Source organism: Balaenoptera physalus (genome assembly GCF_965194825.1).
Source record: "Balaenoptera physalus genome assembly, chromosome: 18".
In the NCBI taxonomy this organism is placed as follows: domain Eukaryota; kingdom Metazoa; phylum Chordata; class Mammalia; order Artiodactyla; family Balaenopteridae; genus Balaenoptera; species Balaenoptera physalus.
Genome location: NC_138899.1, coordinates 34117745 through 34134438, shown reverse-complemented (window position 1 = coordinate 34134438; position 16694 = coordinate 34117745). Strand labels below are relative to the sequence as shown.

The 16694-nt window shown below is 35.7% G+C and overlaps 1 protein-coding gene across 3 annotated transcripts in view; it reads right to left on the bottom strand.

The window, feature by feature from the left end:
* The window catches only part of DACH1 (dachshund family transcription factor 1), a 410071-nt gene that overhangs the window by 372432 nt on the left and 20945 nt on the right, over positions 1-16694 (bottom strand). The window lies entirely within an intron of this gene.

Sequence of the window (16694 nt, the reverse complement as noted above, 5' to 3'; positions counted from 1 at the left end):
TATAAAGAAGACAGAAATACACTGCAAATAAAGTCACATAGGGAAAATTTTTCTGGCATTGTTTTCTGTGCTAAACTCTTCTGATGAAGACTTAAAGCCTCTGAATCAGGAAACCACAACCTTTCAAAAGTGGAAAGCTGCATCACAAGTTAACAGAAGGCACACTAGACCAAAAGATAAAATCCAGGTTCTGCTCCTCTCTCTGCAGCTTACTGTCCTTGACCTTAAGCAAGTTCTTTCGCTCCCTGTGAAACCCACATTTCCTCCTGGGTATATGAAGCTAATCATACCTGCGCCATCTATCTCCAAATGGAATGCAGATTAATCAAAATAATGTGTTAAAACATCTTTTTTAAACTTTTGTACTTTTTGTACTACAAATCAAGGTGTATAGCATCAAATCATACATTCAACCATAAAACATCAGCATCAGCCTAATGTGCATCTACAAAAGCAAATTATTTAAATAAGACACACGGTGGGAAATACTCATCACGGTTCACAGAAGTAGGTTATGAGGTTTTAGAGCAGGGTCATGCAAGATTGGGGAAAAGACTGGGTTATTCTTCATTGTGTGGTCCTCCTGTGGTTCTGTCCTGCCCTCTCAGTCAGACAGTCCTTTGCTTGCGGTGGCTCATCCTTGAATGGCCCATTCTCCCTCACTTCTGTCCTGCACTCTCCAGTATCTAAGACCTGCAGTCTTTCGGCTTGCCTCTGGGTTCCCGAACCCTCCACTCATTAAAGCTATTGCTGATGTTCTTGTATCCACTTGCCCCCTCCTGCCCTCTCATCTTCCATACTCCCCTCCCACATAAATTTACTTAAATCCTATTCCCTGAATTCTGTTTTCAATATTAGATAAAATTGTCTAATCTGACCTTTAATCCACACTAATGTACTAATGTTAGAAAGTTAGAAGAGTTACCCTTCTCAGGAACTTAAATATTTTAGCTTAACTTATGACTTTGAAATAAAATTTCCATGTAGTTCGGAATTTTAGTAGATAGGTAGTTGGGGGTGTTTATATATCTATATCTATCTATATATCTACATATCTATATGTCTAAATTACGTAAAGTCGCTACAATTCATATAGGATAAATTCAATTCATAACTAGGTTTAATTTTGTGTATGTTTGTGTACGTGTGTGTACGTGCATTTAAAAGTGTAAGTAAAAGAAAACATCTTTCGGTCTCTAGATGGAAATTAACAAAATTCCATGTGGGAAATTCTTTTTGAAAGATGTAATAGAATAATTTTAGACTTCATTTAAAATCACAACTAATTTGGCACTAGAATAAGTTTATCTAATTTGAATGAATTTGATTTTACAGATAAAGTTGCTGCAACTGAGGATGTACTAGCTGTAAAAATTCTACCATATAAATTCATATAAAACTCAATTCACTTTATATGTCTATTCCCTCCTAAAAACTAAGCTCTGACTTCTTTAAATTCTAAACAAGTAATTGCAGACTGCTCATCCATTATATGCAAGCACTCTCTCCCTGTACAGGATCCACCATGGTAATAGTTCTTTCATCAAAGCCTAATGGTTTGTTTCAAATAATCAAAGTAGTGTTTATATCACTGTCCTCAGGTGCAACCATTTTGTTTCCCAGAGAGCAGTATGGTACATGCTAATGTCACAAGTGATAAATCAAAGTAAGTACATTTGTTTTTCAACCTTAACCAGTCTATTCAGTGCCACTAACAAAAATACATGTTGGCATTTGCACTTACATTCTATTTGAGACCGTCTAGCAATAAAGATTACCAAGAAAAAATACATATGTAAAAGAGATGACTATGTGCAAATCTTAGTTATATGAGAAATTTCAGTGTTCAATGGGGGTTGCTGTGAATTAATTTATAAGCTTTAGCTAGGGAGAGTGTAGAAATAGAGAAGTATTTCTGCTATGAATGATCGATGATATGTCTTCTAAAATAGGAAATCAAATAGCTTACTCTCCTAAAATCACCATATATTTTAAGTGGATATATTCATTTACATTGTTACTATAATAAATACTGAAAAGAAAATAAGAGTAAGAAACTCATCTGCAACATTACAGATTCAGAAGAGGTCTGAGATATTGAGATCAAATATATCTTATTTCTATATGCAAAATTCTTATTGCAGTCATTGGGAGACAGAGTAAAAGTCAGAATAAGTTAGAATAAGGATTTGGTTACCATTGTCCTGGTGATGTTTGGCTTGAATTTGCAATGACATTCAGAGCTTTTGTTCTTTGGGCCAAAGGAGGCTGTGAAAGTCACGAAAGTAGTGTTTTCTATATTTGAAAAGGAAAGAAACCTGTCTAGATATTGATCATTTCCAGTTTCCAGTTCATGGAAGAGCACTTTTCAGCAGCACTGGAGACATTATTAGACAAAGAGACACGGTTGAAATCTGCCTCCTCACCTACTTAAGCATATATAAATGAGGAAGAAACAAAGAGAAATTGACAACTAGAAAATAAACTGAGATGAATTAAAGACCCACTATGTTTAACCGACCAGTCTAATATCCTTCGAGAGTCTGTATTCCCTTTCACATTCATCTCTGCTCAAGAAAGTAAATGACAGGAAAACCACGGGGTCTGTGACTTCTACAGGGAAAAGGAACACAGACAATGAACATAGCCTGCAACGTCCATCTCATGCCTAATAAAAAATGAAGAGCTACAGACTCCATCTTATTTACCTTTGTGTTTTGGACCCGTAACATAAAATATATCCTCGGCAATAACACCTCACTCTGTTTTTCTCTAAGTGATGGCTTCTTCACAATCAAAATTCAGTCAATAGGCCTAAGACTGATAGGACTTATCTCTAGATGTCAGCATGGTTCCAGAGGAAAAAACTGACAAAGCGAAGGCGATAAGTTAGGGAATAAAATCCATTTAACTGGTAGGACGTCTGATTATGGTCCCAGAAATGTATATAGATCAAATAGTGCTGAAGACGAAGCTTAAGTACAATGATAAAATGACTGAATAAAGTTAAAGCCTTCTTTTCACCACCACATGAAGTATTGTTAGGGCAAATAAAGAGGCATGTTTCATTTTTAAATGTCACCAAAGCTAGAGTTTTACTTCAAATTTTTGGCTACCATTTCCTCAGTAACCCTTAAACTAATTAGAGTGATTTTCTGATTCCTAAATATTTTAAAGATGAAACTGTTAGCTTCACTCGTGTCAGAATAGGTTATTTAAAATATTTAGTACCCACTTAGTTAAACAGCATATAAAAATAAATATGTAAACTAACAAATACAAGTTAGTATTATAAAAAAGATTAAGAATACAAGAGACAGTCAAATCTGCTAGTAATTCATTCCAGGCTTAATGTTTGTATCTCTTTTACACAGTTTTATATAAAAGCATGTTTTCTTCTATTAAATCATTTCCGCATGAAACCAATCCTAACGTAACTTGTTGTATACAGGGGTACTTTTCCATATTAATATAGATACCCACTCGAGAGTTACTTCTCTAATTCTGCAAAAGACCCCCTTCCAATGAAAGGCTTAATAATCTATCACCAAATCATGATTAATTTTCTATCACCATGCTCCATACTGGGATTACTCCCAAATGTTCACTTTAATTTAAGTACTTTCTGATTCATGAAGCAGAGGATAACATACAGCTATAAAAGGTAATCCAATACTAACATGGCCTTAACCCCTATAATCTGCACTTCAATAGCAGGGAAACTGTATAGTTTTGAAACTGTAATCAAGAATTTTTTTTTTTTTTGCAAACACACACTGGAGCTGTCCTTTGCTCCCATCTCTTATTAGATTACAATAAAACGACCATGCTTTCTTTATGGTGGGAACAGAGTGACCCTGGGGTGATTTATAATCTTGTGAAACCCTGTCCACACTGCTGACCAGACTTTTTTTGAGGTCACTATCTGTTTCTTCAACTGATGTCTTCCTGCTGTGACAACACTGTTGGAGAGCTGTCAGCACACAAGAATTTCTCAGGCGACGTATTGTCTTTGAACGCATTTCTTGTGTTATTTCTATTGAGAAGCATTTGCGTGCTTGGTGTTTAGACAGTCAAGAATCTTTCGGAGATTTTCTCATTAGTCTAAATCCCAACAAAAAGAAGACAACTAAATAGGAATAAATGAAGTGGATCTCTTATTGACAAAAGGAGAGAATATTTATTTCTTCTAAATGTATACCATCGCTCTTGAATACAAACAACAAGGCAACAATTCATTTTTAAAATGGGCATATTGTTCTCCCCAATAGTAAAATAATTTGACTCCAACATGTTAGATATTGTCAAAAGTAAGCATTAGTTGAAATGCCTGGGGTTTACATAAACATAAAAGAGAAGTGCGCTTTGCTATTTTTCTTTAATGTGGGAAGTAGGAGGAAAAGTTAAGCTAAGAAAATGTTTTAATACTAAGTTCTGATAAAATAAGTTGCAATCTCCACTCTTACCAAAAAGCTGCTATAGATAAGTAAAACTTATATTCATTTTTGCCAAACAGCAAATGATATTTAAAAATCAAGTAAATGCTAGTTAGATTTAGAACGAGCTAAATTTTTTTTGTTATGATAGAAGAGGAACTTTTTCAAATGATAGATCTGGATCAATTTAGCTTCTCAAAGTGACACTTTCCACTAACTGAAATATTAAAATGTTAGAGAAGGTGTGGTATCCAGCCTGTTAGGTTCAACTGAATCCACTTCTTCTCTCATTTTGTTTATTCTCATTTTAATGTATTTGGTTAAGTTAAACAGGAAAGCTAACACTGAATTACTTTGTTTTTATACTTAAATATCTCCTACTGATTCTAAAAAGGAAAGAAATAAATGTTTCTGCATTTCTTCTCTGTCTTTTTTTTTGAGAGAAGGCAATTAAGAAAAGCGAACTGAATTCCTTTTTTTTTTTTTTTTTTTGACAAAATGAAGCCCATATGGCTTCAGAAAGATATTAGCAGAGAAGTTGTCACTCCTTCAAAATGTTCCCTCCTTAGATCTATTTGAGAAAAAACTTTTGAAGACCACAAGGAAAGAAAATATTTTGTAGGGAAGAGGCAACACTGATGTAAAAGAATCCCAGAGCACTGGATCCATGTGTAGGGATGGGTCAGGAAGATTGGGGAAGATCAGCTGAGGGGTGCCTGCAGCAGGAATTCACTCAGTTATGGGTTCTGTGGTCTCCTGGATGTGGATCCCACCCACTCAAACACAGAGCTGTGGTATTTGGAGAGGCCATGAAGACCCCTCACTTCCACACATTTTACTTTGTCTCCCTGTGTCTAAATGACAAAGACCCAAGGTTTTCCTTCTACGTGTGAGAGGAAAATATATGTAAACTGAATTTTATTTGAAAGTGTCATAAACCTAATCTGCACATACCATCGCTTGAAGTATAAGTGGGCTAGTAGAAAACAGAGGTGTGGCTAGACTAAAGCTATGGTTTACAAACATATCATGTAACATCATGTTTTGTTTTCTTTTTACATCAGCCAATTTAGGGAGGGGGTAATGATATTTGAACTTTAAACTTAACTGTATCTGAACTTGTATGAACATCACAATCCAGAGTCCACACCAGCTTTGGGATTTGGCAAGAGAGCCTGAGGGCTTTATAAGCTTTTGAGTGGTTGAGATTTATAAGACTATTTAGTCATCTAAACTTTTGTAACTTAGAGATATCGTAAAGACCTCTGATAGTGTCATGCAATTTTGGCGAGGTATGGCTTTCGGAAGTTAAAATAAGAAAATATTTTAATAGTGATTGTATTTGACGCAATAAATTGTGAGCCCTATTCTTGTCAAAAAGCTGCCACAGATAAGTAAAACTTATGTGAATTTTCCCAAATTGCACATGATATTTAGAAATCAAGTAGGCGCTAGCTAGAGTTAGAACTAACTGGTCCACATCATTTTATTCATCGTTATAAGCTATTCTGAAATGATGAGAAAATGTTTAACTTTATGAAAGTATGGACACATTGGTAGTCATAACAGATAAGTGTTCCTTTGTTTCCGGAAGTAATCTACCATTTACCTTCTCCAAGGACCCTTTTAATAAAATAGACAGAAAAAAAAAATCAATTGAAATAGTGAAATGCCCTTTAGGATAAAGTTAGTTCAGCAGCCACTGCATTTCTCAATAATCTCTTTATCTTGTGCTGAAGTAATCCACATTTGTGCCGCGTTTTTAAGTACTATATTTTTCATAATGAGGCTGTTTAAAACTGAGCACTGGAAAGAGAATGGGTGCTGATACAGCAAGTGTTATGATATAAAACTGGGGTTATGAGCGAAGTACACACCAGAAATGGAAAACGTGATTAGAGGCAAAATGGATGATGCAAGGTTCTCATATAACAAGTCAGTGAAGTAAACCAGCCTCAAAGACCCTGAATATCTCTACTATCTAGAGCTATGGTGCCCAAGAGCACCTCTAAAAATACTACAATGGGACATCATTGCTGGAATCACTACCTATATAATAGAAAGTAGTTCCAAGAATGAAGTCAGAACCTGAAGAATTCAGCAAATAATTCCACACACTTTTTTATGCCTCTGTTTCCTCACACTATCTCTCTCTAGCCTGCGTTTGACCCACTCCCTCTTTTTAAAAGGTGTAGCTATCTTAGCATTTCAATGACAGTATTTTTTTTTTTTTTTTTTTTTAATGACAGTATTTTTTGATGCACTATTAAAATTGGTTTAGTTTTTCCCATCTCAAAAATTGTGACTCTTGGGCTTCCCTGGTGGCACAGTGGTTAAGAATCCTCCTGCCAATGCAGAGGACACAGGTTCAAGCCCTGCTCCGGGAAGATCCCACATGCCACGGAGCAACTAAGCCCGTGCACCACAACTACTGAGCTCGTGTGCCACAACTACTGAGCCCGTGTGCCACAACTACTGAGCCTGTGCTCTAGAGCCCACGAGCCACAACTACTGAGCCCACGCGCCGCATCTACTGAAGCCCATGCTCTAGAGCCTGTGCTCCGCAACAAGAGAAGCCCACACACCACAACAAAGAGTAGCCTCTGCTCGCAGAAACTAGAGAAAGCCTGCACGCAGCAATGAAGACCCAAAGCAGCCAAAAATAATAAATAAATAAATTTATTTAAAAATACTATACTAATATTAATAAAAATAATTTTTAAAAATTGTGACTCTCCATTTGCAGCAAGATGGATGGAGCTAGGGATTATCATACTAAGTGAAGTAAGCCAGACAGAGAAAGACAAACATCAAATGATATCACTTATATGTGGAATCTTTAAAAAAAAAAAAAAGATGCAAATGAACTTATTTACAAAACAGAAAGAGACTCACAGACATAGAAAACAAACTTGTGGTTACCGGGGGGAAGGGGCAGGAGGGATAAATTAGGAGGTTGGGATTAACATATACACACTACTATATATAAAATAGATAAACAGCAAGGTCCTACTGTATAGCACAGGGAACTATACTCAATATTTTATAATAACTTACAATGAAAGAGAATCTAAAAAAGAATATATACATATATAAACTGAATCATTGTGCTGTACACCTGAAACTAACATGACATTGTAAAAAAAACTGGGACTCTAATATGATATTGGCAATAATACTCATTTGAGATCATAGAAATAATGCATATATTCTTGATTTGAGAATCAGAGAAGCAGCATAACTTTTGGAAGCTAAATAGTTACTGATGTATTAGCATTCTGAAAATGCTCCATTGTGTTTTTACCTCTGCTTTTTTGACTCCTTCCTTCTCCCACCTCTTCTTTCTCTCAGTGGTTGTCCACACACGGTGGAGGAATTTAATGTTGAGGCTTGGTCCAGAAATTTGCTGGTCAGACAGAGCACAAGCAGACAGAAAAATGCAAGCCTGACAAAATTTTCCTGTTTCTCCCCAACTCCCTACCCAAGTCATTAGTCTTCTAACATATCTGCTGGTGAAGACTGTGGCTAAAACATTGGGAATGTTGGCCCATGTGGTCACAGAAGACCAAAACAGACGAAAGGCAGCTATTTGAAAACAGTAACTACCGGTCTATTCAAAAACAAACCGGCCTGAACTCTTGGTAAATGAGATACCTAGAGCTTGCCAAGGCAGATGCAAGCCTTGTTTATTGAGATGTGTAGAAATACAAGAAATGGAGCAAAAAGACTTGAAGAAGTCAACTAAAAAAAGATGTCTTAAGAAGTATAAATTAAAATGAGCTTTTCATCAATTTTGTAACCACTGGTATTCATGAGAAACTCTATAACCCTTATTAAAATGAAAATAAAAAACAAGGGTAAGAATTCTGTTCTCCTGGCCTGCCTCCAAGGAAGGTAATTTTGTTTTGTCTACTCAAATTATCCCTGAGGTAACAATTATCTCATACTTTTTAAAGACTGCTCATCTCTAAACTACTGGCTAGAACTTCTACGTGTTGGTGAAAAAGCTGCTCTGTAGCTCCATGACCCTACAACCTACTTGCCGGGATGGTCCTAGATTTTACCTGTTGTCCTAATAATTGTTAATACTGCCTGTGTTTATTCTAAGAGTGTTCCAGTTTTTCCATTAAATGTTATGGTTGCCCTACCTATGCCATCCTGGGCGTGATGAAAGTCAATAGCAAAGGAAATATCACAATAAGAAAGTTTACATTAAAGCGTAATAGACTGGCTTTCTAATATTCTACTAGAAATGTTCTAGTGCCTTTTAAAGTTACTCAGACCTGGAAATCCTCTATTGTGTTTAGGACTTTTAATATCTCTTAACACAAGCTAAATGAATAGCAACCACTTGAGTCTATTTACCAACTTGAGAAATTAAAATATTTCTATGAAACACCAAATAAGGACAGAACCCTTGATCCTGGGTACTCAGCTTGGGGTATTGGTAACAGTCTTACCTTGTTTTGATCAGATATTGCCTAATAATAATGTATGCAAATCTTCCCAATCACACATTTTATTCCTTTAACCATAAAGAAAAACAATGTACCATAATGGAAAATTCTTAATACTCAAAAATTTCTCTTTAGAAAGAAAGCTCCACTTGGTAGACTTTGAAAAATTCTGCATTTTCAAAAACTAAGGTTAAAATATTAAATTAAAAAATTAATACTTAATGTTTATTGAGTAGTTAATATGTCAGTCACTGTACTAAGTGCTTAATAGGAATGATTTTATTTAATATAAGTATTATTATCTGACTTTTAGAGATGAGTAAGCTGAATCTTATAGTCTTTAAAAAACTGCCTAAGATCGCAGAGCCAGCAAGAGGCAGAGACACATTTTAAAAACCTAAGTTTTAGCTGTATTTTATTTTATGTTCTTGTACCTTAGAATTGCGATAAATTTTTAACCTTTCCCTACTTATATATAAGGAAAAGCCTCATTGCAGTAACTCTGACCCACACTTTCCTCCTTTCCTAAGCTGGAAATCAAAGCCAGAGAAAATGCCAAGAGAAATATGCTTTGTTAAAATGCCTTTGGGCTCTTCACATCTCCTTTAAATATTGACTCAAATATCATTTTCTCAATGAGGCCTACTCTGACCACTTTATTTAAAATTTCAACCGTCCCATTGCACACACACTTCAAACTTCCCTCACCCAATCTGTTTTTATCGTATTTATCACCATATGTGATTTGCTTAGTAATATGCTTATTGTTTATCATCTGTCTGTCCACCCCAACCCTGGAAGCTAGAATATAAGCCCCATGAAGGCAGAGTTTTTGTCTGTTATACTCACTGGTGTATTCAAAGCACCTAGAAGAATGCCTGCCACCTATTTAGTGTGTAACAAATATGCATTGAATAGATGCATAAAACAGATGGAAAACTACCATCATTTCATGCACGCACACACATACATACACACATACTTTTTTTTAGTTCTGTTGAGCAGTAAAGGGAGAGTAATAACAATGTGAAATAGGAAAGATTAAGGACAAAATGCATATGCAGCATTCTCTAGTAGCAAATGTAAGGGAATATTTACTAAATATACTCCCTCATTAGGAATTTATTTTAAATTAAATCTCTATGCATTGAGTAACCTTACACGTATGATAATATATAGAACCTTTTTTTCTTGAACACTTTTGGGTAGACTTACTATGAAACTGTAACTCACCAACTTCAGTGGTAAAGATATCCTATATTTATACACATTCAGGGAAGGTATTATTTATTCAGTTGGAAAGTAGTGTTTCTAAAATATGCTTTTTAACATTCTGCTGAAGTTAAGTGGTGAGAATATAACAACATCTGAGCTGGAAATTTGGGTAATTACGGTTCCCAGTTATCACTGCTCTCTCCCAGGTAGGTATAAAGTATAGATGGTCAACATTGGTAAACCCTAAAATGAACTAAACATACAAACAAACAGAATAAATTAACACCACTTATATTCCCTCACCAATCAAATCAACAGTGACCTTTTTAGAGGAAAAGAATAAAGGCTGGCAAGCAGACCTGTCAGTATGAAAACTCTAAGTAGTGCCTACCTACAAAAGGCTAGAAAAGCTTAAACCTCAAAATCATGATGATACTGCATTTAATTATTAGTAAACAGACACAATAAAAATATAAACTCAGGGATTTCCCTGGCGGTCCAGTGGTTATGACCTCGCCTTCCAAAGCAGGGGGTGTAGGTTCGATCCCTGGTCATGGAGCTAAGATCCCACATGCCTCATGGCCAAAAAAACCAAAACATAAAACAGAAGCAATATTGTAACAAATTCAATAAAGACTTAAAAAAAATATATATATATATATACGTAAACTCAAAACTAAATGCAAACTGATAGACTCATGCTGAGTGGGATAATTTTTGTTAATAAAAAGCTGATAGATATTTTGAAGTTTGCAGGTAAAACTTTGTGGCTGAATATATAATTTTTGTGCTGCACTAGACAGTCACATTAATAGAGGAATCTTAGCAAACAGGAGTTCAGTAAGCTCAGTGCATTATTCCCCAATAAATATGACTGTAATAGCTCTCTAAATTATTTTTGATTATAATTTATTCTCCTATTTAAAAAAGACACTTTGTGCATACAAAAAGCTCAATAATTTAGTGCAGAAGACTTTCTCTTATACAGACTCTAAGAATTAGATTGGCTAGCTATGATTAGATAAATAGTATTATTAATAAAATGAGGATATAGGGAAATAAAATTCTGGTATCAATTCCTTGAAAGAAACATGTCACCAAAAACAAAGTGCATTGATGTTTATAAGGCATCTGGTATGAGAATATTGAGTTTAAAAGTAATTCTGAAGCAATCTTATTTTATCAATGTTGAGATTGATTTACAGTAGATCATACCCTCTTGCTTTTTAAATGGTACCATGATATTCTTTTGCTGTTCATAATTGTTGATGTTGATTTTAAAACGCAATCCTTAACACTGGTCCTGCCTTCTAGCGTTGGATTAAATCACCCAGCGTCAGCCCATAAACTCACTCTGCAAGTTGGATCTGCTGCTGCCTTCCATGGAGCCAAACTGTGGTTTGCAGCGGCTTTCTTACCAAAAGGCCAGCTGAGAGTTTCAGGTGAGCTAGGTTAACAGAGCTTTCATTTTTAATCAGTGGTATTTTTCAAATTCCGGTACAGAATGTTCTCATCTTTTGACACTCATTATTATTACAAGCATAGAATCAGACACAATGAAGCTATTTCTTAGAGTCACAATCATGACTCAGCAGCATAGAAGGACCTGCTCTTTCTAAGTCTCTACCTCTGACGGCCATTTAACTCTGAATAATTTATAATGGAAAAATAATATCTGACCTCTGGGAATAACGAATAATTTTTAATGTAAAAATTCACGTACGTGGTTTCAAAAAGTTATTTAAACCAGAAGAGACAACCAGCAGTGTTTTTTAATATCAGAGAGATTATTAAAATTTTGTCAATTCATAGAGTAATTATCAAATCTTTCGGAAAATCTTATTCATTACTTGACAGCCACAACCCACAGCTCCTAACTTCTACCTCAATATTTCTTCAAAAGTTCACAACAAAATCGATGGCTTCACTCCTGATTTTTCCCATGAATCCCCGATATGTGTTTCTGACATCACCTGGATAATTTACAAGCATCTCGAACTTAAAGCCTTTGAAATGGAATTACTTATATTCACCAAAACTTTCTTCTCTTCATGGTCTTATGACTTAACAGCCTTGTTCATCAAACACTAAAAAGTTAATCCCAACTCATTCTTCCTTCCCCAAACATCTTACTAAATCCATTTTAATTTCTCTTCTTTTTTCCTCCCTCAATCCCCACTACTGCTGCCTTAGCTATTTCCAACTGGATTATTGTTATAGTCTCTAGTTTAAAATGCTACTAATTCACGCTTCCTAGGGTCACAGTTATCTGTCCAAAACACAAATCCAGTCATATCATTCCTCCAATTAAAAATCTCCCAAAAGGAAAAAATCTACCAATGATTTTTCATCATCTACCATATAGTGTTCAAATTCCTTAATCTTAGAACATAGGGCCCTTCCTGAGCTTGCCAATGTATCTATTTGCAACCCAATCTCCAACTTCTGATTAACAGATATATCCCGATCTCCAGTCTCCAGCCAGGCCAACGACCAATCCCTGGAAAATAACAGGGGCCATTTTTTAAAGTTATCATTCTAGGTATTTGTACATTTATGTCTGCTTATTTTGCTTTAACTTCAGAATACCTAAATTCATTAATGTAGATATATCCTTTGCTAATACTACAAAATTAGGATAAAGAACAATGAAAAATGCAAAATTAATAAAAGGAGAAGAGAGTGATAAAAGGAAAATACAGCAAGGCAATAAAATATGTAAAAAGAACGCAGTCAAGTCCTAAAGGCCACACAAGTATCTGAGTGGATAAATTTGATTTTAATTTTCTTCATATTCATGTCTTTAAGCTTGGATTTCAAGAGAGATATGACTTATGAACTTGGACGAACACTTTATCGCTTTTCTTTCTGTCTTAAAAAATGATAACGAGCATGCGTAAAATTAAGGAAGAACACCAAAAAATTCCTAGCCCGTATGTACATTATGGTGGCACCGTTGTTCTACATGCTCAAGGGAGTATTTTATAGTATGTTTTAGGATGCTCCAAGGGTAATTTTTATAAAGAGGACTTTCATTTTCCTGATAACCATAATATTTTCTGGAGCACAAAATATGTGGCATCATGAAATCACAAGATTTTAACTAGAAAAACTTTGTAGATATTGAACCATTTTATTTACTTGTTTGTTTATTTATTTATTTATTATTTATTGTCTTCTAAATTCTGTTCTATGTACTGCAATATTTTCCTCCCAGGATTTCTGACAGCATTAATATAATAATTATATATATATATATATATATATATATATATATATATACACACATATATATATGTATGGTACAGCAACTCAAAATAGAACTTTAAAAATAACTCTACCTATTTTCTAATGAGAAAGCAATTCTCTATTCAATTTCATCTTTCCTAAAACCCCAAAGTTGAAACTCTTGGTCAGTGACAGGATATGCCCATTTTTCTTAGTCCATTGGAAGGATGCTTGAATAGAAGCACTTCTCACCATGAATAAACTGTGAAATGTAGGTGAAAATTATATTTAGTTACAACTGCCGGCCTTGAGTCTGCTCTGGATGGTGGCTGTCTCACTAAACAAACGTATCTGTTTGTGACATTGGAGACAAACAAGCATTGCTTACTGATAAGGACTGCTACTGTCTAGGAATGGGAAAAACCAGTCTACGGCTTTCTAAGGTCACTGAAGACCTGCCAACAGGAAGTCGAACACCATGGCTTTTCCACTGCCAGACTGTAAGTGCTAATTCTTGAATTCTCTTTACCAAATAGGACCTGGCAAAGGATATTTATTGAATTCCTACTAACCTCTATTTATTCCTAGTAACCTCTGTGTATTCCTACTAACCTCCGTGTATTCCTACTAACCTCTATGTAGTTTTCTATGGCATTTAACTTTTGACCTCCTTTCCGTAAACCCTCATCTTGTTGGTTAGGTTTTATGCTCCCTGACTGGCAAGTGAGAAAGCTAAAACTCAAAATGGGTGTATGCAACTTTCCTTAGGATAGGAGTCGTTTAGTAGTTAAGAGTGTAGGATCTGGAATTAGAAGCCCTGAGGTCACCTTCTCATTTAACACTTGTTGCCTTGGGTGAGTTATTTAACTTCTCTGTAACTAACTCAATACCCTCCTCTATAAAATGAAATTAGGACTGTTGTGAGAATTAAGTGAGATACCTAGGTTGTGCCTGGCATACCGTAAGTGCACAAAAAACTGTGTTGATAATGGAATAGGAAAAATCATTCCATAGTGCAAGCTTTGTAAAGGACACTGAGAGCTGAGTAAAGTGAAGAGTGCAGGAAGAGAATGAATCCCAAAAGAGACTGGGAAATAAGATGGCAAGGAATCAAAGGATTATAGGGAATTGTTAGTGGAGATAAGAAAAAAAAAAAAAAAGAGACACTTAAATACTCACCTATTATTCAAAGCTAAATCTTAAAATATTTCTGACAATTTACACAGCAAGCTTGATAATACACTGAAAAATGATTTTCCAGTCAAAAGATATCTATCTATTTTTCTGACTTGTCAAAGTCTTCCGGATGCCTTGTTAGAACACTGGCAAACAAAGTGAGCTCAGGTGAGACATAGCTCGTTTAAAAAGAATCTTAATTTTCAATCACATTTCACAGTGGACCAGAAGTGCTTCTAACATTCCACTATTGAAACCACCACTTTATGAAAAGTGTATATGGCTTCTTTTTTACTGTCCTATATTACCTGAAAGTGATTTAAAATACAGTCTTGATGCTTCTAGGACTCTATTCAATTTTGGAAACAACAGTACTCTAAATTCCAAATTTGCTACACTATAATAAAATTTAAATTTCCCCAAGAAGCTTTTCTTGTTTACTAGACACATACAAGTGAAGAAAAAGTTCAGTTCAAATATTCTATATATCAAGACCCAACTGAAGTGCTCTTTGATGCAACAGTATGTTGAACCAAGGAAAAAGCACATGGACATGCACATTAGGATCATTTAGAAAGGCATTTATTGTTAAGGTTACAGGAAGCTTTGCCTAATGCTTAAACCTGATATGTGTACTTCTAACAAGCATTTAAATGAGCACATTGTTTGTGAAACAGTGTGACTGTCTCCTTAGGGAAGTCATAAATGTAAAGAATCAAATTTCGATTGGATTGTTGGAGAAAAGCGCAAAGTCAGATCTTTAAGACAGAGGTCTCTAGCAGAAGTGAAAATGGCGCTGCTTCCTTAAGCCCATTCTTGGCTTTCCATAGAAGAGGCTCTCCCCTGAATCTTAGCACCGAAAGTTACAAAGGACGAGGTAAAGGTTTGAGAATCCGAAGAGCATGAACTAATGGAATTTAAAACTGAACAATATACTTAAAATTTATAGAAGAACTAGTGAATGAATTTACTTCCATGGATTTACTTTATTTCACATAATATTGTTAGTTTGAAATAACAGGGTTGTGAGGAAATAGTTCAAATCATCCTGGACAGGCAACCAGGGCAATAGTAGAAGGGTGGCAGTGGAAAAGCACTGTAACGAGTCCGCCAGTAAGGTCAATGAGGAATGGGCAGAAAACTATAGAAACATCAAGGCACGTGCCACTTTTTCAACACACAGTTGATGTAATTTAGCAAACCACCATCAAAATTACAGCGGTCATTGCTAAATACTATTTATAAACTCTGTACCTTCTCTCTTGAATATGTAAGAAATGACACCCTTTTGTTCCTGATTTGTGCCATATATCACATATGCAAGACTTTGATGAGACACTAAAGATTAACAGAAATACTCAAAATATTTAGCTCTTACCAAAATGAACTCCTTATCTTAACTGTAGATATCCTGGAACAAGAGTTCCATCACTTTTCCCACATGATACTTACCTGGTGAATAAACATTATTTCCCACACTTGATTAAAGTGAATAAATGTAAATGAACAAAATGAGGCACCTACCCCACCAGGGAACTTGCAAATCTCAGCAACGTGCCAATCTGATAAACAAGTTCTTCATATGGAGTATGAGGATACAAACTAGCAAAGTACTTTTTTTCTGCTGTGAAAAAGAAATTAAAAAAAAAAAAGATCTAAAGACACTGAAAAGAATGGCAAGCTACTTGGATGGAAGACTGCATCCAGGTGGATGATTAAGATGGGATGAGGGGGGCTTCCCTGGTGGCGCAGTGGTTGAGAATCTGCCTGCCAATGCAGGGGACACGGGTTCGAGCCCTGGTCTGGGAAGATCCCACATGCCGCGGAGCAACTAGGCCCGTGAGCCACGACTACTGAGCCTGCGCGTCTAGAGCCTGTGCTCCGCAACAAGAGAGGCCGCGATAGTGAGAGGCCCGCGCACCGCGGTGAAGAGGGGCCCCCGCTCGCCGCAACTAGAGAAAGCCCTCGCACAGAAACGAAGACCCAACACAGCCCAAAATAAATAAATTAATTAAAAAAAAAAAAAAAGATGGGATGAGGAAGCTTATTCTAAAGAACAACATGCGAAGGAAAACAGGCACCACCCATGGCTACTTCCCAGTTTAAAACTGGGAAGTGTTGTCACAAACTCTGCCTATAGTAGGCTTTATCTACTATACAAATGATGTGTAAGTCCCAATTA